Below are 27,913 nucleotides of genomic sequence, written 5' to 3'. Positions count from 1 at the left end.
CATATTCTCCTACGCTGATGACACTCAGCTGATTCTCCCCCTCCCTGAATAACCATCAACAGCCAAGAACAACTTTCACAATTAAATGAAGGCAGTCACCACCTGGATGAAAGACAACTGTCTCAAGCTCAACTCTGACAAGACTGAGGTCCTCATCCAGGGCTCTACCATCTCCACCTGGGATGACTCCTGGTGGCCTGCAGCTCTCAGGGCCCCCCTCACCCACCGACCACACATCCATCCTCGGCATCATCCTCAACTCCTCGCTCGAAATGGCCTGCCATGTCAACGCCATCTCATCATTGTGCTTCAACACTCTTCGCCTGCTCCAAAAGATTTTCAAATGGGTCCCTATCGAGGCAAGAAGAACAGTCACTCAGGCACTCAGCAGCAGCAAGCTTGACTATGGCAATGCATTCAATGCTGGCATCACCAAGAAACTCCAAACAAGACTCCAGAGACTCCAGAACACCGCGGCTAAACTCATCCTGGACATCCCCTGCCACAACCACAACACCACACACCTCAGAGACCTCCACTGGCTACTGGTCAACAAAAGAATCACCTTCAAGCTCCTCACACATGCATATAAGGCCCTACACAACATTGGACCCTCCTACCTCAACCACTGCCTCTCCTTCTACACTCCCACCAAACAGCTCCTTTCCGCCCAGCCGGCCCTCGCCTCCACCCCAAGGATCCATAAGAATTTTGCTGGAGGAAGATCCTTCTCCTACCTCGTGGCACAGACCTGAAACACCCCTCTCTGATCCAGTTCAGGAGGACCTCAAGACCTGTCTCTTTGACTGATTCACATCCTTTCCCCCAACACCTTGAGACCCTCCGGGTAATAAGTCTTGCATTATAAATACCTGATTGATTGATTGATTGATGAGACCCAAATACGTGCTACAGGCACTACATGGCTAAGGCAGGAAAATGTCAACTTTCCATAAGTGGCGTTATCAAAATTGTAATTAAGAATCAGATTTTACCGTAAGTTAGGATTTTTCATTACAATTCCAAAAACACCAAACATAAACTAGTTACTGCTCCTATTTGGAAATTACAGCTTATTAAATGTAATATATTAACTCCAATGTTACTCTAGATAAGAGTTAGGCCTTGTAGTAGTGATAATTAATTTAAGGGTTTTTCACCACCAGGACATGTCAAACTTACAAGTACATATTCACTTTTTTAAATACAATGCCCCCTGCCCTCTGGACTGTCCAGAGCCTACCCTAGGGATGGCTCATGTTTTATAAGAGAAGGTTTGGGCTGGGCAAACAGTTTATTTTGCCAGGTCGAAATGGCAGTTGGAAAACTGCACACAGGCTGTAATGGCAGGCGTGAGGCGTGAGGCATGCTTAAAGGGCTACTTTAGTGAGTGACACAATCAGTGCTGCAGGCCCACTGGTAGCATTTAATTTACAGGCGCTTGGCACATGTAGTACCACTTTTCTAGGGACACGCAAGTAACTTTAATATGCCAATTGGGAAGAAGTCAGTGTTACCGTGTTTTAAAGAGAGAGCACATGGTTAGCAGTGGTAAAGTGTGCAGAGTCCTAAGGCCAGCAAGATCACCAAAAATCGAGGAGAAAGGCAAAAAATGGTGGAAGACCTGCATAAGGCTGACAGGTCTAATAGGTTGCTTCTGTTCTCACTGACAGGAGTCATTGTCCAGCAGCTTGGACATGATGTCATTTTTCATGTTTGGCTAAGACTGATTTGCATGTGGTTGACCCCAGTCTGAGACCGCCGACGTGAACTGAAAAGAAAGTGAAACTCAAACGATGGACACCAATGGACACCGATTAGTGTCTCACCTTGAGTGGCATGTGTTTGCCCAGGCAAGAAGCTGTGCTCTCTGCGCATTGTTATGTTTTCAGGTGTGCTTTTTATAAGCGACATTTACCTTAATTTTGTTCATTTTCACTAATAATGCTGATCACTCCGTTTCTTTTGCATTGTTATGCTTTATTACTACATATTTTAGGCTTCTTTTTTAGCCCAAATCCCAGCATGTGCCGAGGGTAGCAAATGGTGCCGGGAGCTGAGCATCCCATCAGCCACTAGGAAGCAGAATATAAGCATCCTGGCCAATTACTGTCTGAGCATTTCCCCATGTAATTCTGTGCTATCTCCATTGTTCCGCCCATAGCTCACCTCAGTGTCCTCCACATACTGACAGCACTGCTTATATACCTCTGGTGACCCAAGATGCATTGATTTATCCTATCTGCCCCTCCCCCATCCTATCTTTCTGTCAGTCCTGCAGCATGTTTGTGCTATGATGCCTGGTTGTCCATGAAATACTTCATCGGGTTTGTAACAAAGAAGTACAGGAAGGCGGAGACCAGTCAAAAACTAATTTCGTGGCACATTCCTAGGGCCAACTCTTGACCAGGATCTACCCTAGTTTTCAGGAAGCAACTGAAGTCGTTCTTCTGAAGGAGACGATGACCTCATTCGTCTGTAAATATACGAATGGTGGACTCCATTTGTTATTCCCTCTTGTACTGCCAGCTTTCCATTTGTGCATGTCACTGTTGCTTTGCAGCTCGTTTCGCACTGTGTTACCCTTCATACACACATGCAATATATGCGCCAGTAGACAGTGCCATAATGATTTGATAGTTTATGCCCAGAGACACTGAGAGCTGCATAAATAGCGTATGGCACGCATGGTACTGAGCAGGGATACGTGTTATTGTTCTCTAGCTGCTGCCGCAGACATATATCACAAATTGAAAGATCTGTCACGGGTGCAGAGCAAAGACATCAACACTCAGAGGAAATTATTCTTCAGATCTTTTGCCCATGGGGTATGAACGAGAAAATCCTTTCAGAAAGCGAACAGCATTGATATGGGGACCCTCCACAGCTCGGCATCGCCAACCCGGGGCCGCTGGGCACCGCCACTGACCAGCTGCTCTCTGATTAGTTTCCATTGGAGACGAACAGGAATATGATCTGGCTCAAGCGCCTCACATTAAAAATAGAACATTGACTATTCATCGGGCGCGCGCGGCCCATGTCACGCGCGAGGGCTCCATGCCATTGCTGTCAGCCATTCTGCTTTCATTAGTCCAGCCCTGGACAGGGTAGGGAGAAAATGGAATGAGTAATAGCAGGGTGTTCAGACTTACCACGACTGTGATTGCTGAGCTGCTGGCGACACGGTGGCCCAATTTCCAGATCCCAAGAAGGGGTTCGAGGGGGAGGGCAGGCGTGGACGGAAGCACCAGCGCGTTCTGCAGCACACACTTGGTTCATCAATCATCAGTGCTAACTGTACGATCAAGGCCATTAAAGTGTGAAATCCATTCCCCGTTTTGTCGGCGGCGGCACCCGAGTGCACAGGAAGCGGGGACAACCACGCAGAACAAAATTTGACTCCGGAGGGAAGAGCGATGGTGGCTTATTAAAGGAGTATTGACAAGGTTTTTAGGTTTGCTTGACAAAGTAATAGCGGGCTTTTAAAACCAGACGTATTTTAAAGGCTTGGATTTTCTCCAAGACAAGTTCACAAAAAATGAATAGTAGTGGAAACCTAGGCTGCAAACTGACAGCATTCTCCCAATATGTTTCTTAAACATACCCTTTTCAAAATAAACGGTGTAACTGTAGAATTGCTTTCTTAACTGTGTACTTTTTGATTGATTATCCCCTTTAACTATATAAAAATGTAGAATTTGAAACACAAATATGTCTTTTCGGGGATGTGCCTTTGCTTTATGAGAGGAAAATTTACTTTCGTGTAATTTGGAGCACATGTTTCTTTTTCTTTTTGCTAGAAATAGAATAATAAAATGAACTCGGGCATTTTTTACCGTGAAGTACTACAGACAATATTCATGAGAAGTCGTGCAAGTTGCAGCTTTTCAACGATGCTGCCAATGCTAAGATTCTCTTTATTGCGCGACTGCATAGCGCATAGACGAGATGAATTGCCTCTGGGCCCTTGGCCGGCTACAAGATACACGAGCTTCTGAGAAGCAATTTATAAAGATTTTGGGGCAAATATGTTTTCACTCGTTTGCAAAATGTAAATATATTTCTATTTCGATTTTTCCGAGACTGAAAGTTTTTATGACGTTGATTGAACAGACCATAGGTGGCGCTCAATTGGTAAGAGTACCTAGCTGTTGGGATTACAAAATTGCGGGTTTATGGTTGCCAGGGGTGATTAGGTGAATGACACTTCAGATAAGATGGTGCCCCGAGACCGGTTTGCCATTTGTAAATAAGCCAAGCATTTTTGACTTGACATATTTTCCCCCATAAAGTTAATGAAAAAATATCTCCACCTTTTGTTCCCTGTGTGTATGATTCCAAATATTTGCATTTTTTCTGCTACAATATTGTTTGAAAACCCCATTGTGAGAAGGTCACATGTCCAGGACACCTTTTTGACGACATTAACGTATTTTACAGTGCATCTAGTTCGATACGCCTCATTTTTTATAAGTTGGTGCCAAATCTCAGGATAATAACTTGCCAGTTGAGAAGACAGTTTCACCAAACATGTACATCCTTTATCAATATCCTCAGCTGCACTCTTCCAAACTCCTTTGTGTTGATAGCCCTTGCAGTGTTTGAGCCTGTGTGAAGTCAGAGTCAGGAAGACATTTCCTGTCATAAGCACTCCCTTCTTCCAATTTCTCCGGTTAAGTAGCACTCTTGGTTTTGGTTCTTCAGTTGAAGGTAGAAGGGAATTTTCAAGGTGTTTGAGTTTCAGTGAGTCCCTGCTTGGTCATTTTATCAGAACGTTTTCTTTTTTTTCGGCTTTACTAGATTTAGTTCACACATCTGAATGATGAGTCACACAGACAAGGGAACCATATCTGAGATTTCCTGCCCTCAGCATCCCATACAAACTCCTACTTTAAAGGAACGAGGAATTATTGGTTGGTGCCAATGTGGGCTACAGAACTCCCCATTCTGTATAACATAAATGGATGTTGAAAGATTCATCCTCTGGAGTTTTCTTATGAAAACTGATCTCAGAAGAAGTATTGAATGGCCTTTCTTGGGCTACCAATGTCTATGAGGTATCCAAGTGGGAATCTGGAGAAAAGCGAAAAATGTTATTTGAATGGACCACGACTGCATACCTAAATGCAGTATGCTGCTACTTTATCCAAGAAACAGCTCTCACCAGCTATGTTTCTGGCAAATATTGTTGTCTTGCTTTTTCTAAGGGCCAGAATGAACTATACCATGCAGTATATTGCATAAGCTTTGGGGATTTGGGGATCTCCAACAATCAAATGGCTACTGTAATAAATCCACAATTGGACTGTGAGCTTAAAAGTAGCAAACCCAAATATACAAACCACATCACCAATAATTTTGAAAAAAGGAAAAGCTTATAGGTCGAGCACTGTCAAGTCTGCAATATTTTATTTATGTATTATAAATTTGTGCATTGGACAGTAAAACTTCAAAAGTAATATTATGTAAAATTGTAATCATCTAAATGTGGTGTGGATATTTTTTTGTAAAAATAAGCTAAGTACGGTGGCGGTTCGCGGGGCGCAGAAGGGATGGGGCGGCACGCAGGAGGTACGAGGGGGAATAAAAAAATAAATAAAATCAGTAACAACAAAAAACACTTAACTCCTCACCGTCGCACCGCTCCTCCGTCTTCTTAGTGCAGGCACATGCTCCCACCCTGCCGTGCGGCCAATCCTGACGCTGCCAAAACCAGCACCAGGTTTGGCTGGGAGTGCCCAGCCAGGGTGCTCCCAGGCAGACTGGGAGCATGTGCAGGCTCTCTGTGCTGGGCTGGAGATACCCCTGTGCACATGTGTGTTTGGCTGGCCCGAGACAGCCGGCCAAACACACATGTGCTCGGAGGGGGATTGCTGAGCACTCAGTGCACGTCACCCCTGTGGCCCGCCCCTTTCAAAGGAAACAATAATAAACACAGTTTATTATCGTTTCCTTTGAAAAGTTTTGCAGCTGCTGCTGCTGGCAGGGAGGTGGGGGTAACGCTCCTTCACCCTTATGGAGGAGCCGCCCCTGGCTAACCCAAGACAAAAAAAAGATGAAAACAGAATTAAGAGCCAAGATTGATCCTCAATGCTTAGCACTGAAGTGGGCTCCTTTTTTAGTTAGATGTACACATTTAAACAAGCGAAATGCTGTCACCCACAGTGAACAGAGACCATAATTGAAGTGGCCTAACCCATTGTCCCATGCCTTATGTTGCGGTTTGTGGAAGTAAAATCTGAATGACCCTTAAACACACCAATGGATGAAGATTTTTTTTTTCACTGAAAAAACAAAGGTTACACGATCATTATGGTTAGGTTCTGAATTTACACGCACTAAACCATAGAAATTTTGTAGTTATAGTTAGAGTTCTTTCAAGTAACTATAACTCACTTCCCACCATGCACAGCTTTTTCTTCAAAATTTTTACTGCTAATGTTCCATTAATATTTTTAAGGATGTTTTAGCAGTTGTCCTGTCTGCTGTAATATCTGGGCTAACTAGCAGTGCATGGTGCTCCATGTTACCTCCCCAACACCTTCCGTGTTGCTTTCTCCTTACGTATGTTGCATCCGTCTCCTCCCAGTATATGATCTGCTTTCATCCTTTCATGTTTCTACCCCTTCACTTGCATTAAAAAGAAACACTTCCACTCAAGTTTCTTCTGATCCAACTCAGATTGCTAAATAAAAAGAAAAAAACACTTGGGTAATTTTGAAGGTGCTTGGTGTGTGCACACCTACAAAATGAAGCTGATGGCTGCATCGTAGGCTTTTCTTATTCTCCTTTAGCCACACTGCACAGCATTGAGCATGTTGTGCAGCATTTATAAAAGTCCTTGACAAAGAAATAGGCCCCCTAAAGGAGAACTATTGGCTTTGCCAGTGTTTGTTATTGCAGGTCCCCTGCCCCTGATCTAAAAAACCCTTCACTGTGTTATCTGAAATGTCTAATGTCCCATCTCTGTGTCATTTGTCACTGTCACTCTTGTTCCTTGTTGGAGCAGAACTCAGTGGTTGTCAGCCATTGAGGCAGAGGGGCACGTCACATTTCAGCTCCTTTTAAGTTCAGACAGAATGGATTGGTGTGCATTGCATTTTGAGTATTTTAGAGTATTGCTGATAACATTTAGCATAGTGATGTCACAGTCTTGTGTGTGACTACCTAGATGCTCGTTTACCATTAATATATATCAGAGGAGGTGCCCCACGTGCCTCTATATGACACACACAGACATACACGCATCTGCTTCCCCCCTTTGTTTATAGTTAGCATGCATGCCAGCCGTATGCTGGAGAACTGGAATGTGTGCAACTCCTACAGCCCTTTGGTCGTGGCCTTGGAAAGACAGGGCAATTAATCAACACAGAACAATGTCGGTATGATTAAGGAATGCATTTTTTTCTTTTTTGCTGTAACCCTCCCACTCCTGTTGGATCCGTAAAATTCTTGGTAGCTCAAGGTCACCCAATGACACCAAGAAGCATGCTACCGAGGCCAGACTCCTTCAGGGTGAGGCCCATGAAGCACCAAATGTGATGAGGTTATGGGTGCCAGCAGATTCAATAGGAGACTAATGAAATCAAAAGGGCCTTTTATTTCTTCCGCAAGCGGCTTTGTTTTGGGTGGAAGGGGCCAGCATAGCTGCAATGGTCAGAAAGGAGCCTTATTTGACCACCGACAGCCCATACATTACACACAAGTAGACTTTTGAAGCAGCTATCCTACATTTATTTCAGATGCCTTCAATTCACATGTTAACTGTCAAGGTAGTCAACAGGTTTATGAAGGAAAATATAGAAAATGCATATTCTGATAGTGTTTCCTGCGGCCACGGTTAGCATTGCTATTGTCGTAAGGTTTGCTCTAGGATTGCGTGCACGCTATACCCTCAATACGTCAGCTTCTAAATAATTGATTTAACCAGGTGGGGTTGATGTCATCTAAGGATTAAGATTGCTAATTCGTTTCTCCAATGAGCTTTGGTGAATGTATTGATTGTTGAACCAGCTGCAAAACTGATATAAACGAAGGCCGCAAGGCTTCCTGTTATATCCGGTGCTTCCCAGTATACCAACATCCCACTCCACCCATGCAATGCCTTTTAAAGGCCTATGTAATGCCTTCCCAGGGCACAGTAACGCAAAGCAGTGGCTTGCACTGCTTTGCTTTACTCCAGACTTACTGAGCCGCACAGGGCCATGCATGGTGGCCTCGCTTTGCTTGGTATATCTGATTTACAGAGTGCACTGCATTTGCACACCTTGGCCCATATTTATACTTTTTTAGCACCGCCTTTGCATCGTTTTTTGATGCAAAATCAGTGCAAACTTACAAATTACAATTGTATTTTGTAAGTTAGCGCAGATTTTGCGTAAAAAAACGACGCAAATACAGCACTAAAAAAGTATAAATATGTGCCCTTGTGTGAGGCAATGGCAATGCAATGCCTTGATAAATCTGGTCCTTGGTCTGTAGACTATTTCTTCTGTATGGTCACAAAACCTTCTTCAGACATGTAATGTACATTTGTGGAAACTCTAGCGAATAAATAACCCCATTTGCCACATTCACTTCCACAAGGGAAATGCTGCCACCTTAAATATCCAGACCCTAGACAAGTCGAATGGTGCAGAGTGATGAAGAGAAGGTCACAAGGGTTAAGGAGGAGAGTTAGGGTACATGCCAACGACCATGTCCATTCTAGATGATGTTTCAATTAGAATGCGCCCCTGGAGAGGAGCAAACCTTTTGGGACACAAAACGGTTTGACAATTGCCTGGAAAAACTGAATATTAGAAATAAAGGCAAACCAAATCAAACTTCAGTTTGCTAGATTTAAACAAGCTTCCGCATAGTGTTTATTGCCCTCATTTTCAGGGATGCTTAGTCAACCACCATGTTGTATGTTTTGGAAAAATGATGTGTTGACAATCTAGATTGCTGCCTAAAAAGTAACTTGTTGCTCTTTAGAAGCTCTGAGTAAAGATCTAATCAGCCATCTTACATCTTCCTTCCAGCCAAACTTATTTGTTTTACTACTCCTGCATGAGCGTGCAAATGTTGTAATGGTATTGTTTGTTATGTTCATCTTGTTTTTCATTTAGAGCGCTATAGCCCCTGTGGCAAGATAGGCGCTAGAAAAAATACCTGTAATACATAGACAATGTTGCAGCTGGTAAAAACGAATTAACCATAAAGCCCAAGAGACTCGAATCTTTGTCTTTTTAAAGAGAACAACGAAAAAAATCCTAGATTCAGTGTTAGAGTAGAGTGCATGATTACAGGTCACTTTTTATTGGAATTATCCTGGATAGTCTGTTCTGCTATGAATCTTGCGTTTACTTTCCACCTTATCGGATGAAATGGATTTGGGTGTTAATGTCCGTAGAGTCCACGTTTATAATTGTATGTGTTAAAATGCATTTGGATGTAGAGCACACCGCATGAAGTGCAGAAATAGATGATTGGCATCAGAGCAGAGCTGTTACCAGTGGCTAATTTGGGCTGCTGGGGACCAACGTCACTCATTTTTGGGGGCCGGCACTTGATTTGTTCCCATCAGACATTCCCAGAGAGCAAGAAAAACACACAAATGGGAAAGAGGGAGGAAGTGATGATGGAAAAACAGTAACCAAGTGAGTGAGAGAAAGGAGAGTGTCTGGCAGTGGATTAAAGAGGCCTGAAGTCGATTCAGGACTGCGCAGCCTTGGTATTCGGCACGCTGACAGTTATTAACGTCCGCTGCAGGCATCAGAGTAGCACTTTGGGCACTGGCACTCATTCTTTTACAAATTAAGTACTGGCTGCTACTGTTAATGCACTATCGGCCATTATACGTAAGTACAAGAATTGCACCCTCTTGTGGTGGGCCCTTACCCCCCTGATGGTCATTGTATTAGTATTTATATTGCGCTTTTCACACATTTTCAGAGGCCTAACATTTTCTTTTTTGTATTGATGACCAAAATGGTACTCTGTATGTTTCATTTTATAGTACTTTGCAGCTCTTACAAGGTCATGGAGCGCCAAAAAGTGTCAATCCAGCGCTATGTGAGTGAGAGAGCAATAGTCTTTATTGTTTCTAATTAATTAAAATCATTACAGTTGATTGAACCACGAATACATCGAAAGGATAAAACACAAGTTCCCTTAATACATAGATTGCTTGTACAAATAGCTCAAAATACATTAATAAAACCATGCCCAACCAACAGACTATAAAAACAAAGTCACTTAAAGAGTGAATAATTCAGCTGTTTGCTAAAAAGCATTCCTTTAAACCTTATAGAACAAGTTTTACAATATGCATCTGCCCACAACTCACAAATTCCTTTAAAACGTATTAATATTTATAACCAGCACAAAGTCTTTAATGAAAAACAATTAGCTTTGCAAACAGCTCACTTACTTTACCTCGAGCTTATGTTAATTTACTAAAATACGCTTATTTGCTAGAATGCCTTCTTTTAGGCATCATATTTAAACACTTTTCTGAACGAATGATCTCAGTTATGTTGCCAGTGTTTAAGACAGAATTTTGGTGCTTTTGTACAAGTAAAGATCCTATTTTCTAAAGCAATGGTGTCAAAAAGTTTAATCTTTCTTGATAGAATTCTGGGCAGCACCTAATTGCATGATTTTTTTTTTTTTTTTATTGTTACAGAATCTGCAGAGCAATTGGTCAATGATAAGGTCTTCCACCCACCTCAAAACTCCTTAGTTCTAATGACCATGAAACATTTTCACAATACTTGTTGCCTACAATTCCTGCTTGTCGACTCCCTCAGGTAGTAAATATTGCATTATACTTGTTTCGTAAAGTGGTTAATTTGTGCCGGTGCTTGCCGGTACTTGCACCAGCATTTATTTCTAAATACCGGCTTTTACTTATGACAGACTACCATATGGAGGCGCTGTCTTTTTTGGAACAGAGCTCATAAATACGAAAAACTGTTCAGTATACATTAAAACAATAGTACAATATGGAGTCAAGTCATCCCTACAGCAAGAAATGACTTGGAATACCCCTAGCCCTGGCATGTATAATTTTACAAATTAAGCAGTGGTTTACATAGAGGCGCTACGTGTGGCCCGGTGGGTGACGGAGAGAGCTTTGCATGAGATTCTTCTTGCAACAGTCAGCCCGTATTTTCAAGGGTGATGTTGTCATGTGGGTTCATGGATTCGCAAATTATTGAAGTTTGTTGCTTAGATGTAGTGTGAGGCCAGCGTACAGTCATTTGAAACAGCCAAGGAGTGACAGCACTAAGGACATTGAGGCCTGGCCCTCACTGAATAGAAGCATCATAACACAAATTTAATTTTTATTGGAACCCAGTTTTATGGGGATTTTGTTTATACTATTGTGAAGATATTAGATTTTCAGCACGTTTTTTTTTTTCTAATTTGGATTCCTTTTCCCTAATATTTCTCTCATTTTGTAGCAACTGTCAATGTTATTGTTTTTGTGTCAAGGCATGTGTTATGGTATTGAATTTCTGTTACGAACTGATGGATTTGTGCAGTATTAGCAAGCTGCTTACAATAGCAGAGAGATTGCATTTGAAGTAACGAGCTGATAGTGGAGAAAATAAATTCACTTTATATTTTGTGTAACACTTCACGATTTGCCGGTGGAAGTCTATCTGTTTCTTTGGTCATGCGTAACTGCTGAGCTGATCCATTGCGTGTGAGGTACATTCATCCAGTCTTGGCTTTTTAACCAACAGCAAGCATATTGCCTTCTGAGCCTTGTAGCTTCCTCCATAACATTGAAAGTGTAGGGTCAAAAAACACAACATACAAAGTGTTGACTAAATAGAGAGTTAAAGTGCCCCACATGCTACTTGGCCACTTTGAAATTAAGGTTAAGAAGTTGAATAATAGTATGTTTCTCCTCCTGCCCAGCCTAGAACCACTGTGCAGATGTAGAGGAACTGAGCATTGCATGCTTAAACACTGGCACAGGGCTATTATAAAGTGCTTCTCTGCCTGAACAAGTACAGTATTTTAGCAATAGAGAGACACCAGAACTGACAATCTGTTCCTGTGAATCTCACAAGACTGTTCCTCTGGACCGGGTACTGGGTTTACTGAATGAATGCAAGCAGATCTGGTCTCCTAACCCGAACGATACATTAAAAAATGTACCTCAATTGCCACTGATAGGTTAAATCTAAAATGTCCAGTCAAAGATCCTATAACCGTTTGAAGGCCCTTACAAAACTGTACCTAGCTTTGTTTTGTCTATCGTTTCATCAAACCACCTGTGTTCCGGGGACATACTGAATGTTGTCACAGTGAACGCCATATATCTTCTGGTTTTCACTCTGCTAAGTTTAGTTTACTGCCTTGAAGTATGAATGTATGAAAAATATAAGATAACAACATGCCAATAGTTTTGTCATTTTTCAGCGCTTTGCTTTTGCAGAGGACATCCCAATGGACATGTCACCCACTCTTTTCAAGTGACTTTAAGAGTGTTCTTCAACTAAGTCTGGTGAAGAAAGGTCAGTTCCTGTACAGTGGTAGTCCATAGAGGCCATCCTGGAAACAGAGTTGTGTCAGACACTTTTGCTAACAGTCTGCACTTCAGGTGAATACCTCTGTTCATTTGACTTTACTTTTCCAGTGGTACAATATATTAGAGCTGCGGTGCACGCTACTACTACACTCAATCATACTTTACGTAGGAATCTCACGTGTTGTGATGACTCAAAGAAACTTAAATCAGAGCCACTGCCACTTTTTCTAAGTAGTTTTGATGACAGATCTATCTAACCTGGGCAGAGAAGAGGTTGAGAAGAGGATGAGGGGAAACAAGTGCTTGCATGTCCAATGCACCGGAGTGCAAAATGCACCTTAACTTAATTGAGTAGAGTAATGTTTCACACAAGTTTTCTTTCTGTTTCTGCAAGGGATGAGAGCTCAGATGGAGTGGTTTATGTGGTGTGGTACGTCAATTTTGAGTTTGCAGAAAGTAAGCGCATCTATGTCAAAAAAGTAAACTAAAGTAAATTAATTCCTCCTGTTGCTGGTTTATCTCACAAGGGAGAAAAACTGTTCACATTAGTTAATACTTGACCTCATGAATGGGAGCTAAGCCTCAGATGGTGAAGATAATGCTATGGACCAGATGTGTATCAATATTTGCATTAAGGGCAGATATGCTGCTACATGCACATGCAGTGAAGAAAATAAGAAAAATGTCTCTCTGAGGGAGAGTGGGGCAAATGGGTTTGGATTGAGAAGTGTGGGAGGGTGGGAAGCTGAGTGGATGGCGGATTAGCAGCCGCAGAAGACGCTTGAAGAATGCCTACTGTGGTAATCAGCATAGCTGGGGTGCAAGAATTTCAAGAATGGGTATATTGGCACTGCACTAATATTATTGTGCAAAGTTTTAAAGTCAACTAATACAATAAATAAGCATGCATTCACTGCTTCACTGATACTCTTGGATCCATTTGTACAGGTTGAGTTGAGGAGCTTACAGAAGAGTTTGCCTTGCATGTCGATTACTTCCCAATATTCTGTTCAAGAAAGTGACTCTAACTTGATACAGAAGCCACAGAAAGATTCCTGTCCAGTCAAAACAATTCACTTCATCCTCGATTTAATCCCTTATTCCTCATGGTCCAGGCCTGTGGGTTTAAATTTCAAGGTAAAATTACTAGGGTTTAAAAATCCATAAAATGAGGAGCGACATTTCTTTGCCTCCTTAAGAGAGGGTTAAATGCTGGCCGGGCTGCGGGTACACACAGTTTCACAGTAATAGCTTTGACTAATGGTTAGGTGGTCTTAATGCTCGGGGAGGTGGTAAAATACTGCTCATCCACTGTGACCACCCATCATTAGGAGAATTGTCATTATTGGGCTAAACAAATGGACAATAATAGCGTTTTATCCTGTCGCTCTATCCAGCCCTCCGAGCACAGAACTCACTTCTGCAGGATTCAAAAAAAGGTTTACTATAAATGAGTTGGTTGAGCTTTGCTGTTTTAGCAGCTTAAAAACTTTCAAACACCATGAAATCTCACATAAATTCATATAATGGATTCGGAGCGTATTTCGGTGGAGAACTGTTCCCCGTCTCAGCGGTATCAGAGTAGCAGGCTGCATTTGTCATTTTTAGAGAAGTGCCCATTTTCTGTTCCCCTTATTATGAGTTGCATAGCATGGCATAAAAAAAGCTAATTTCCATTGAAGCGAGGCATTTTAGTTGAAAATTCACTACCTAAATATTTCTTGTCCCTAAGCTCTTTTAAGTTCAATTACACAAGAGAGCCGTTTGTTCTGCAAACACATTTATAGATGTGGTTTGAGGGCTTCATTTAACACTATAAGATATGTTTGCTACCTCTATGATCCATATCTTCCTTTTCCAACTTTTCCTGCTCATTGCTTTACATTGTGGGAGATAACTTGAACATGTTACTACGGAATGAGCTCTGAAACAATGTGTGACGCTAGATCGTGTTATTAGATGTGAGTTAATGGAAGAGCCTTTTATTGGTTCTTGTTTTTAAGAGCTACACACACCAGGATTAGGAGATGCAAGTTCTCCTTCAAGAAAATCTGTGATGCCTCTGAGTAAACACATTACTATGCTGAGCTGGCAAACGGGTGTGCACCAGTTTGGGACAGAATAGTGCTTAATTTGTGCACATTTTTTCAGGTGGTGGGTTTTTTGGGACCAGGATGTATTATTTAGTTCAGGTCTGCCAGACAGCGCAGCTGTTTGGTTGCAAAAGACATATTGTGGGCTTATCAAAACCATAAAGGGGATTGGAGCCCTCCCATTGCACCATTTGTGGCTTTCCTCTCATTTACCTTCATTTACCCACTTCTTATTTGTGTCCCTGCTTCTCAATCTCGTGTTTGTCCCTCTCATGGAACTTAGCTTCTTTGCCATCTTTTTTGATTGGCTGGATATGGTTCTTCTTTTGCAAGCACTACTTTTGTCATTTGTAAGCACGCCACAAGACTGCATGTGTTTTCCAGCTGTCGCCCTCATGTACTTCACTGTCTCTGCACTTCTCTTAGATGCTCACTGTCAACCTTGTGCTTCCACCCACCACTTCTTTGTTGTACTCACTCTTGTGTCCTCCGTATTGCTTTCTCACCCGTGTGCTTCTCAACAGCTGCCCCATGTTGCTATCTCACCCACTGACTTATGCACACTGCGCACTCGTGTTGCTTCTGTTGCCCTTCCCTCCATGTTCATTTTCCCCACTGCCACCTTCCTTCTCTGTTGCCATTGCTTCTCCTCCCCATCCCACTTGTGTTACTCCTGCCCCACTCACATCCTCCATATGATTGTCCCTCTCATCCACACTTCTGCATTGTTCCCCCACTGATGCCCTCCATGTTGCTCCACTCCCCATTTTTTATGGACAAGCGTAAAGCGCTCTGTCCATTCTGTAATCTCTCTTTGGGCTTGAAACCACACCCATGTCACGTCAGTCACTTACATTGGTTTGTGGGCTTGCTTTTTAAAATCCGCTTGCTTTCATTTGTGAAAGGCATGCATACGTCATGCCTTTTCCGGTGTTTAGCCCTCCTACACAGCACCGGTAAACTACTAAAAACATACGAGGCTCGATGTTTTCAGCATGGGGTCCGGACTACTTTATCTGTTTATTTTCCACGCAGCACAATCGCGCAGCATTTTACATAGTGCGATCGCACTGCGTTTTTTTTCCTTTATAACGCTAATAGCTCTAACTCGAGCAAATGCGAGACCCGTTGCATTGAAAATGCTTTTTTTAATTTGCTAATCCAATTCAGACAGGCAAATGTCTTGCCTAAGAGTGTCCTTTCACTGCTCCATTTTCAGGCCCTCCTTATTTCTTCTTTTTGTTTATGCACTCTACAGGAGTGTATTTGTTTTCCTGCTGTCTCCACTATGTATGTCTTCCAATCAGACACGCTCAGTGCTCATGTTCGTTCTCCCCCTCATGGGTTTGTCCCACGCTCTGCATTGCTTATTTGCACTTGCTTCTACCCCCCACCTCTGCATTAGGCTCTCTGATGTTCATTTGGCCTCCCCACGAGTCTCTCTCTCCGTGTTTGCTACCTCATCTGTGTTCCTTTTCTCCACCTGTGCCCCTGTATTTCTTTGCGGACCCCCTTTGTGTTGCTTATTCCTTCTATGTTGCCCCCCATAGCTTTCCCCATCCTGCATATTGCTTTCCCCCACTTGCACTACTTCTTTTGTTTGCCAGACCAACTCAGATAGGCAAACAGAAAAGGGAATGCTGTAAAACATGGCTAAAAATCAATGACAAACCAAAAGGTCTCAAATGTGAGAGAGAGAGAATAGTACAGTAAATGGAGGAAGGAGGAATACAAAGGTAGGAAAGCAGTGAAAAAAGATGAAAGCAGGCAAGAAAGACACCCTGCAATAATACTGACCTGATGGATTCATGACTAAGCAACCTTCGTATTTGGCATCCCCTGCATTATGCAGCACCATTGATGGGTTCCTAAGAAAAACTGGGCATCCTGCACTTTCTGTTTTAGTACAGATTGAGCACTAGTACATAATATAGGAAATACTGTGCTATGTGCATATTTCAGATCCTTCCATATGCCATGTACTTGGCTTCTTGGCACTAGATGTAATGAAACTAATAAACTGAGAACGTTCTATCAACAAGTGATCTACAAGGCAAAGCCTGTCTCTAAATATGAAGTGGCCTTCAGTGACTCCCAGTTTCATGAGCAGATGAATCCACAGTGATACCCGTGCACGGAAGAAGCTCTACCACCAAAGATGGTCTTGTGTCACATGTGAGATAATCAGACTGCTCGGTACTACAAAGCACACGGACCATGACCGGGTGTAATGTCTGAATAGTCTGATCAGGAATGTAGGGCCTTCCTTTTTTATAACTTCAAATCAATCTTCCTTACCATTGGTAACTAAAGCAAGCTTTGTATTGCTGTAGTAATGCTCAAATGTGAGAAAAGTGGAACAGTGGGAACAAAGTGCTTTGCGTGGATTCTAGATCCAAGAGTTTACCCTGCTGTAACCAGATTTTCCATATTGTCAAAGATATGTTTTACCTTCAGCAGCTGCATTATCATAACATGAGTAGCTGTTTACACTGGGCCAAGGTGCTAACTTAAAAGCTCAATATTGTAGAACATATGATCATTTGCTTCTTAAAAATTATAACCGAATATTCCAAGGGAAGTGCATTGCTGTGAAAGCAGTGCGGGGCTATTGTATAACTGGGCTTTCAAGTGTATGGACCAAAGAGCATTCCCTTGGTCTAACTTTTAACCAACAACATTTACCTCTACTTTCTATTCTTTTCAACATTTGATAAATTCCTGCGCATTACATTTCTTGTGACTTCTTGGCTTCAGTGTGCAAGTTAAATTTATGTGAAACTAACGGTTGTATTAAATTTGATGCAGGCGGGATTTTGGATTTTTAAAGGTATATTTAAGTATCGTCAGAAAATACCATAAAATAGTCATAGGCAGCAAAAGCATCTTCATGGATAAGAGAATATATGCCCTCACCTCCCCCCAGTTGCTCCATGGCTTTACACCAGAGATTGTATGAGGCGGATGGATAACCATTTCCACCCTGGTGGTTGCGCAGTGAAGGGATATAATTAATGATATAATCAATCAAACACTTGATCATTTTCACTAAAAATGATTTTTTCATGATAAATCTTCAATAGCAATTTAGAGTTCATTTTTCAAAATCATCATTTACATAAGTATGCGTGCTGATGTTTGTTAATGCAGCACCTTTATCTGATAAATTGTATGCTGTGTTTGAGTGTATAATTATATGAATACAGTAGAAACATGCATTTTGTGGTCAACAGACGAAAACTGGAATATGAGTCAGGAAGTGGTTTTCATTGTGGTCGGAGCTACTGAGCTGGAATGCCAAACAGTGCTTATTTTCATAAACCTACCTGGCCATTGATGGATTCATCTGCCACTAATATACTTTAGATTTGGTTGAATTTTCAGAATTCCCCAAAACGTTAATCAGTTTTAACGAGAAAATGTTTTTGTTGCAAACTATGAAAAGCCCGAGCAATTAAAGGGACATGTTATTCAAAATACTTTCACAAGAGCTGAAAGTAAGACAAGAAAATTAGAATGGAGATAAAAAGAGTTGATTTATTCAGCATAAGAGCGAGAAGAAAGAGGAAAAATGGGATTGAGGACACAGAATGGTGGAACATGGACACAAAAATTCAGTCAGTAGCTAAGATGGAGGGCCCATCAGATTTGGTTGATCTCAGCCTACATCCATAGGTCAACCCCTACAAATAGAGTAAATGTATGTTTTTTTCAGAAAATTGCCCAAACAACCTCCAGGCTGAATGCATGGATGTTGCGAAATGTGCTAACATGTATAAACAATTGCTCATAAATAAATGGCAGAGGTGTACATTCCATTTACAAGCAAATGCATTGTTGCTTTAAAAGTCGTTTTCTAAATATAAATGTTCTTATGGTAATAGTTGGGATTGGTACAAAACTCCATGTGACTAGGTCACCGTAGACAGGACCAGCTTTAGCACTGGTGGCGCCCTGCGCGACTATCTTTTTTAGTGCTCCCCCTCAAGACCTCCTCCTCGGAGTCCAGCACTATCACCCAGCAAAAGTGCCCCTCATCCCTCCATAGGCACTATCTCACAAAAATTTATTTTGTTTTAAAGCTCGGGAAAAGGCTAGCTTTACTAATCCAGTCAGCTAGCCACATAATATACAAATCTGTTCTTTGCAGCAGACATATTAACCCTCTGCAAGTCAAAACTGCCACTGGACAAAACTCCAATATCACTCTCCGTGAGGAACTTTATTCACAAGAGTTATCTTGTTATATTTATTGTTGCCTGACAGCTGGGCACATATGGAACTCTGCTTCAGGGTCTTTTTAATTGTAAGTTATTGCTAAGCACAGCTCCCCCCGAGGTCAGTGCCCCTCCTCCAGGTCAGCACCCAGTGTGACCGCACCAGTCGCACCCCACTAAAGCCAGCCCTGGCCCTAGGATTGATTCAAAGTTATTTGCACACCAAATTTAAACTTAGGTGTGCAAGTACCTTCATTTAGAAATGTAAACACGGAGTAGCCATTTAGAAAATGTGGATTTGCACCCAAAACTGGACTCACACGCAAGTACAATGAAACCAGTCCGATGTAAATTTATATGTGACTAAATCTGCTCAGCTTTTTAGGGCTGGAACTCCTCCCAGAGTAGGTAAATGCCCACAAACGTCTGCGATTGTGGGCATCCACAAACATTCAGAAGCCACATTGCCACACGGAATGTGTTATAGATTTACTTATGTCAAGGGTAGAAGTAAGTTCCTATCCAAGGTGGGATATGATGGGAAAGCACATGAAATTGAAATTGCTGGGGTGGTACAGAATGGGATTTTACTGAGGGAAAAACAATTTTCCCTGCGGAGAAAAAAAATAGAAATAAACGTTAAGAAAGGCACAGATGCACTCAATTTATACAGATGTATATGTACACCTGCTACATTTACATGGGGGTTGTATACTTACAAACGGGAGTACTTCAAGAAAGATGTGACAGTCATAGGCTCCTCTGGAATCGTTTGAGAATTTCAAGAAATTTGGAAATTTACTCCAAAAGTTAGGTATAATCATACAGGTTTACATTTACAACTGCTTTTGTGAACTTAGCTTTTCAAGTCCTAGAATTTTATCGAAAATAATATATTTCATAAATTGAAGTGTTGGATCAGTTCAGTTAAACGGACTGGACTACAGAACATAACAATAATTTGTAAAAGAAAAGGTGAAGGCTGGACCCATAGGGTCATGTAGCAATATAGTAGTAACCTGTGCATGCTTTTCAGCAGACTACACTTATAATACCTAATTAAGGATCGCAGACTGCCAAACGTAGAGGAGTATTTGTCTTTCCTACTATAAATAAATTAAATATTTAAATAAGTATTATGCCACGGTAATGAAAAATGAAAAGGTACATGATTTAAGTATGTCATAGCAGAAAATGCTTTCTAATAGCTATCCTCTGTACCACCTGCAAGAAATCTAAATGGGTAGCAAAATAGTACAATAAAAAACACTTTTTTTAAAATAAGGGAATATATTTGATCTGTCTACTTTCGGATGGTTTGACACACAAGTAACACAAGTAGAGTGCCCAAATCCAAGTGGTGCACAAATGCCAAGTGCAAATTTTGCACCCGCAAACTACAGTTTGCACAGAGTAGGGTAAATAGTGGGTACGATTTGCATCCATTTTCAAGTGCACATCTCTAATGGGGGAAATGTGTGACAATTGTGTATGTTTTCGTGCTGTCTGGGATGTGCAAACTGGAATTTCCCACTACTGGCCTCTATGCTTTGCACCAGGTTTACCTGGCGAAATTTGCAAACGTAAACAGTTGCTTCAGGGACAGTTTGCGCAACATATACTTTAATTTGAGCTCCAGTTTCCACACCAAATTTATTTAGAGAACCACTTTCTATCCGGGCCCTATATGTCTGGTGCATGTAAGATATAGATATAGACATTAGTTAGCAAGTATTGACAAAGCCAACCAGCCTTGCCTTTGCAAGCTGCAGCGCGACAGATTTTTAAAAAAAATATATTTTTTCAAGAATCTGTCACAAAAAGAAAGTATAAAAAATGTGCTGTCACCTGAACGTGGCAACGACATGCTTGCAGCAAACATGTTTAATTAAAATAAAATTACACATTGTATATGCTTTTGACATAACAACCAGGCTGCCTCTCTCATTTTAGTTTTAATGCCCCTAAAATAAAAATGGAAATCATTTTGGCACAAGAAAAGGTGTAATTAACTTTGAATTTGTGTTGTCTAAAGACTTGTTTGAACACAAGGATGACTAAAAAAGTGATAAAGGATGTAAAGAACAAAGCATTGCTACAGCATTGCCCTCCTACTAGCTCTGGCATGGAAGTGCGCTTCTCTTTAGACAGAGGTACAAATTCACATGAACGTCTGTTTAAAAACATGCAGGATGCCACTATTCATGATGCAAGTCAATAGATGAACTGGCCTGACCAACTGCCCCCGCTGCATACTGAGGTAAATGGAAGCAAAACATGAATGACTGTTGAACAGACCAATGGAAGAAGAGGACTGGGGCGAAACCCCTCTAGGTATATACAAATGGATGTAATGTTTATTTATGGATTTTTTAGCAAGGCTGCTAAATCTCATGGATTTGCATATGGGAAGTCAACAAATGGAATCACAAAATCACTGTGGTGGGCAAGTGCTTCTTTCTCACAAGCAAGTCTGCCATTGGCTCTGGGCTAGACCCACAATCGATAGTTGGTTGGTGGGGGTTCATCATAACTGTTAGGAACCGTCTTCATCCCACTTAAGCAAGTTTAACAATCAAACAGTCTCCCCACAGCACCTTTTTACCTATTAGCTCTTAAACTCCACCTGTAGCTGAGCAAAGGGTCTAACATTACGCCAGGGAACAGTAAATGGAAACCCTTGTCCTGTACTCATTTTGGACACCAACCATCACTTTCTTCCTTAGAAGTCTTGTAATCGACGTATTGTCACAGGTTATACACCAAAGTAGATATTTTTGTTGCAAACTCTACATAAGAATGAAAGCTGATAAAGGAAGTGGTAGACATATATATATTGTTCACCAATTATTCAATATGTGTTGTATGTTATGGTTATATAAACGGAGCAGGGCATCGCGTCCATGTATAAATGACACAGACATGGCGACAATGAGGAGATTATTCAACAGCAAGTGAGAAAGAAAAGATGTTTCACAACAAATTAGAGTGTTCTTGTCCTCAGGTTTTAATCAAATTTTGAATATTAATTATGTACAGAAATAACGCAATGATCCCTATTTCTGCTGTAGTGTATGATGGTCTTTGATGTTCTTTTCACAGAAATCTATATTACTCTCCCCTTTTCCCCCAACGGATTACAAAAATAGCTTTGCCAATTCGGGCTCTGACACAAAATGCATATTTGGATTGCAAACAGTGCAATCACTCCATCCAATAACGATATATGGCATGAATTCATTATTTTAATGCTTTCCGACTTATTAAAACGGCCCAATTACCACCAGTCTCCATCGATGCTTCTGTGGCTTGTAGTCCCACAGGCAACTCACAATTTCAAAGGGAACACCGCAAACAAGGCGTTTGATTTATAGCCACTGCACTCTTATTTCATTTTGAGCTCGCTGGATACCTGACAGCACTTTCCTTCATTTACTGTGGCGCAGAAAATGAATTTGGCAGAAACAATATGATCTCTTCTTGAAAGAATGTTTTCACAAGCTGGGAGAGAATTCCTAAAGAGAACTCGGCTACTTATCGTGGCAAAGTAAGGCGTTAATGTTTATTCTGTATAATAAACTTTTTTAAGTAAACGTTGGTGCTGTTCAACCCATTCTCGGACTGTTTTAGCATGCTTTTATGTTTTTTTCAGTGTCGGCAGAAGTCTTTGATTTAATCCCACTTTATCTATAAAGGTGTCTGACCTACCCAGATGCCCTTGGACAAAAAAATGTTGAATCTGCAAATAACAAATCTGCAATAAATTTGGAATTACTTCTAAATTAACTTGCTTCTAAGAGCAGAATCCCAGAAGGGGCTCATTTTAACTATAACTCGCTAAAACAAGTACTTTATACAGCACCTAAAATGTCGCAGATATAAAAAAAATATGTAATAATTTCTCTATATGTACACTTGTTTTGTAAAAATAAAACTACAAGTAAAATTCTAACAGGCGTAATCCCACAGAGGTTTGTTGAGTATTTACCCAATAATCCCATGTCTGAAACCACCTTTGCATAAATACTCAAAACAAGGAAACACTTGTTTCTTTCCGCAGCCTCATTAAACCATCAGCCTCCAGTCTAGTCATTCAGTACAGTGAAAGTTCTTGTGTTCCATTATCCCTGCTGATCCCATGCTCACTTTTTAGCTCACTGCAAGTCTCAAAAGCTCCACATTTCTGGCCCATTGGGCAAGCTTTCTAGCCTCTTTCATCCTCTGCCTGGAATTACAGGCCTGCCACTGAGTCGCTCGATGACCTGCCATTGAGCATTTAGCATCCTAGAGCCATCTCTCGGGCAGACTCTGATGTGGACCTACAATAGATGAATAAAATACAGTGCTTTTATCGTGTAGCACACAAGCTGCCTCATAGCCGCGATCGATATGTAACCGGCGTATTCACATGGATTGTCACTATTGATTCTTTGAACTTGCAATCCTGATTGTAAAGATGTGTCTACATACACTGTCAGCATTACTCTCCAGAGACTCACGGTACTGACACCCGGATCTCTTGAATGTCAAAGCCCAGCCATTTTAATCAGCTAAGACACACACAGTTCGTTAGGCGATGCAAAATGCACAATAAATCTCACCTTCATTAGTCTCTCCTATCAGGATCGCCTTTGACCTTCACACTCTTTAAATTAAAATTTGCTGCAAGTACACATGTCTACAGTGTTCTATTTATGAAGGAGGGGGTCTAAGAACATCATTGAGTGCAGCTAAGCATTAACCTAATTTTACAATGTCACATTACTAGGATTTGAAGTAATGTGTTCCTTCTGTACTTGCTCTGGCACCAGACAGGATAATCAACCAGACTCGATCCACGAAAAAATAGTGAGTCTCATTTACAAAAGCATTCTTGGAAAGTACTTTGGGAGTTCTCTTTCCATACTCTTAGATGCATTTGTAAATAGAGCAGCGGAAAATCAGCTCCCTGTAGGTAAAAGCACAAAGATGGCACTGGACTTTCTATTTGTATCAATTGCATATCAATATTCCCTACATTTTGCTTATTTTATTTTCCATTTTAAATGTCTTGGAGTCCATTCATAAAGGCATGTAAGAGTACACGAAAGAGTACTACAGCAGAGCAATTTTATGTTCTCATGCAGAATCGACCCCACAATGTTTACATTGTGACGAGGACTAATGTGGTTTCCAAAGTAATCAGTACTTTTGCAAATAGTATATCAAAGTCAAAAAAGTGAGTATTTTCATATGACTCAGATGTTTTGAATAGTATCCTAAGGGCTTTATGGGGATGTAACCCTCACAAGTTTCACAACTCAGTCGTGTAGTTCTTTCACATTGTGGTGGAGACAGACCATTCTGTGAATTTCTACCGAAGATCAGACCATTTCCACAACACAATGATCAGGGACCATCCCAGTTACAATGACGGATCCACCCAGGTCATCAGGTCGTTTTCTTCCTAATCCTTTGGGGGAGATCTACGCAGTTTGAAAGAAAGGAACTGGAATGGAGACACAGTGCTGAAATCATTAACCTCCAAGGAAGTGGAACCTAACAGCAGCCCTGGTGGCCTATGCAGAGAGCTTTGACTATCACCGGCTGCAGATCTGGGATGACAAGCCTGGGAAATAATGCTGTTTAGGCCCAGACATTCTTCTTGAAGTGTAAACAAACTACTTAACCAGCAGAGTGGAAGAGATTTCACGATTATAAACTTTCGCCTTGACTTTTTTTCGTGTTATTTTAATTTTTTGGAGGGGGAGACACTTCCTGTTTCGCCTGCGTATTAAATTGAAATATTTGTGCATAAATCCTAACAGTAGTCAGATAGTGGGGATTAAATAGGAAAAGAGCACTTCGATTTTGTCTAGGACTGAAGAGCTGCGAGGACACTAAGGTCTTCGGAAGTGTACACCACATACTTTTAATAAGTTTACGAAAACCAGAATACAATGCAAGACTGTTGTTGCAGTCTGACTGGAGACATTTCATGTGTTTTTAATCTTTAGGCATCGAAGTAAGACCTATGAGGCTGTCATTAACGATGGACTAAAACATAGACTACTTTGTATTTAATGAGCGATTGAAATCGACAGTCCAAAGTTTCATTAGGCCTGCTACCAGATCTTGAATTCTTTGTTCAAGGCCTAAATTCCAGCCATTTTTATCAAAGACTCCCAAAGACACGGTAACTCTATATGCTTGTACCTGCCGAGGCAGATATTTTGAAAAGGCAAAAAGTACATATTTTTAATTAATAGTGACCCATTTGATCTGCACATATATATCAAGTGTGGCTGGTTCAAGGTCGTGGCACACTATTGCACAGTATCTAGGGTTATCTGCAATGTAGACACTAACCACAAATGTGGATTACTGTTTCAGAGAGCGACAGTAAGACCGCTCAATGATTCTTAAAGGTATTCTAGAATTCAAGCGTTAACTGCATACCATGTAGCCCTTATTCAGGATTTTCGCTGAATTATTGACTTCAAGAACCTTATATTTACATCTGTTCCACGGCTTAAAAAGTTAGCATTTGTACATCACCTCCTTGGCATCCAGTCACTACACGCCCAAGTCCTCATTGTTAGTCACATGTAGATGTGTATTTAGTAAAGCGCATGTTCCCACCGATCACTGGGTATCTTGGCGCTGAATAAGAGATATTTATCACAACCCACTCAAGGGTACTCATTTAATACCATTCAGTACCGTAGGTTACTGGCCAAAGACACTGTAGTATTAATGACTGCTGAGCCAGTCAATACCTCTTCTTATTGGACCTCATGTTGGCTCACGATGCCAAACCTCACATTATAGAACAACAAGGTAGGTTGCATTTTTTTATTGTCTCTAATATCGATACTACTCTGACATATGGATTTACCCGTTAACCTATTTATCCTACCCTCCACCCCTTCTCATTCCTTCCCCTTCTTTTCCTTACATTCTATTGTTTTTGCTGAGCTAAGATCCAACACATCGATTGAATTGTCTTCTGATAGGGATGGCCCTATGATGCTTCATCAGTGGGTATGTCCTGCATTCTGAGGATTCTGACTGGCTTTCATTATAAACCTCAGCACTCTAAGGCGCCTACTTAAAAAACAGCATTTATAATAAATATGTGAGTGCAGTGTTGTTCCTAACACTCGAGGTGGGAGGAAAGAAACGCACCAAACACATAAAAGGTGATGGGAGGAATGCTTCAGATTTGTCTAACCACTGGCGATCACTCAGGGTAGCATCCAAATCCTTCGTTCTTTGCTCACCATGCCGCCTCAGTTTTGGAATATGCAAATCAGTGAATTGAGTACAGGCACTCACTTTACCAGAGCAGCTGCTTTCTTCAGAGGAGTGCTTCTGCTCACCATTTTGCATAAATTTCCCATGCTCAGTTTGCTCTTCTTTTCAATCAAAGAAACTGAAGAATCTTGGCACTGAAAAAAATGCCTGACCATTTACAAATACTACTTGCTTTCCACATTAGGGGGGCATGATACGCAATACAAATGTGTAATAGCAGACACCAAGGCAGCTATATGGTGGTACGATGTTGTGTGAAATCCATGACATGAAGATTTTCTCTCTGCAAATGCAGCCCAAATTCAGACCCTACTGCTACTCAATGGGGCAGATTTACCAAACGGTCAGGCAACGCAGCTCAGCCGCCACAAATGCTGTGCTGCATTGCGTGACAGAGAGGAAGCAGGAGAGCGCTATATCTACAGAGATATGGGGCTCTCCTCCTCTCTCCCTAACGCCAGTGCTGATTTTAGCTGCTGTGAAACACGCACACACTTATGCACCATAGTGCAAGGGTGTGTGTGAGTCTAGCATAGGTTTTGTACTGGAAGGGAAACCTTCCAGTACAAAACACTATGCCTAGACAACTTAAAAGTATTTTCGTACTTTGTATGTGTGCTGCACAGTGCAGCACACATGCAAAGTGAGAAGAGAAGTGAAAACATTTCTTCTTTTCACGATTGGTTTCAAAAGGCGTTATTTTTTTTACTCAAAATCCTGTCTCACATTTTTAGTACATAGGGCTTTGCGTGAAAAATGATGGGTGGTTGCATAGGAACGCCTATGTAAGGCCCCCTTGACGATAAGTAATGCAAAGCAGTGCTTCGTGCTACTTTGCGTTACTGTTAGTTTTGCGCTGGAAAGTAAATAATAAAAGAAATATTTTGTACTGGTTGACGCTAAACCAGTACAAAACGTTAGTAAATTACCCCCTATGTGTCATCATTTGGTGCTTTGATAAGACAATTTTCAGATTACCTCCCAGAAGCGATGTCTGCACTGTGCTCATAGTTCAGTTTTTCTAGGTATTACCTTGTGTCTGAATGTAGAGTACCTGTTGATGAACGAAAGAGCGTTGCTATGATATCATGCCTCCAGCCAACTGGGATTTGCATCACTGCAGCACACTCTGTTGTATGGTTCAACACCAAGGCTCTGATATTTATAGGTAATGCACTGTGATACTGAAGAGGCAGAGAGTAGATTTACCACACCTAAGAAATGTGCAATATTTATCATCCAATTAGATCATACATGAGTTTGTGGATGCATAGTGGTGCCCCTAGAATTGATTTTGTAGGGGAGGCTACACAATGGACCACAGATAAACACCTACAAAGGGCAATTCTGTACAGTGTGACTTTGTGTGTGTGTGTATATAAATAATAAGTTTATATGAGCAAATCTATATGCATGTTTAGTTAATATGTTAAATATTACTGTATGTGTTTATACAACTATATGTATTTATTATGGGTGTTTTTAGAGATATGGATACACATCAACATACATCATCATATTTTAAGCAAACTTGTAAGCCCAAGCATTTTAACTTTAGGCAGTTTTAGACATCGCGAGCTAGATCCGGAGGTATATGAGCACTTTACGTGAGCATTATTTACATTTCACTAGGTCGCATTCTTTTATTTGTTTTTAAGCATGAGGAGATTAAGTGATTCACCCCTAACTACAGCATGGGGAGCCAGCAGCATGACTCGAACCCAGTGGTGGCTGGTAATTTTAGGAGGGAGGGGGCAGACAGGACACACAGGCACACA

General features: G+C 41.2%; 1 protein-coding gene across 10 annotated transcripts in view; it reads left to right on the top strand.

The window, feature by feature from the left end:
* The window catches only part of ADGRL3 (adhesion G protein-coupled receptor L3), a 1,158,007-nt gene that overhangs the window by 339,508 nt on the left and 790,586 nt on the right, over positions 1–27,913 (top strand). The window contains exon 3 of one of the 10 annotated variants that reach the window (XM_069237875.1): positions 10,670–10,793. The exons of the other annotated variants lie outside the window; for them this stretch is intronic. The gene's annotated coding sequence lies outside the window, so the exon portion shown is untranslated. The remainder of the gene's footprint in view (positions 1–10,669; positions 10,794–27,913) is intronic. 10 annotated transcript variants of the gene reach the window in all.

This window comes from Pleurodeles waltl, chromosome 1_2, assembly GCF_031143425.1.
Source record: "Pleurodeles waltl isolate 20211129_DDA chromosome 1_2, aPleWal1.hap1.20221129, whole genome shotgun sequence".
Taxonomy (NCBI): domain Eukaryota; kingdom Metazoa; phylum Chordata; class Amphibia; order Caudata; family Salamandridae; genus Pleurodeles; species Pleurodeles waltl.
Note: the sequence above shows the minus strand (reverse complement) of the source record. Positions and strands in the feature narration are given on the sequence as shown.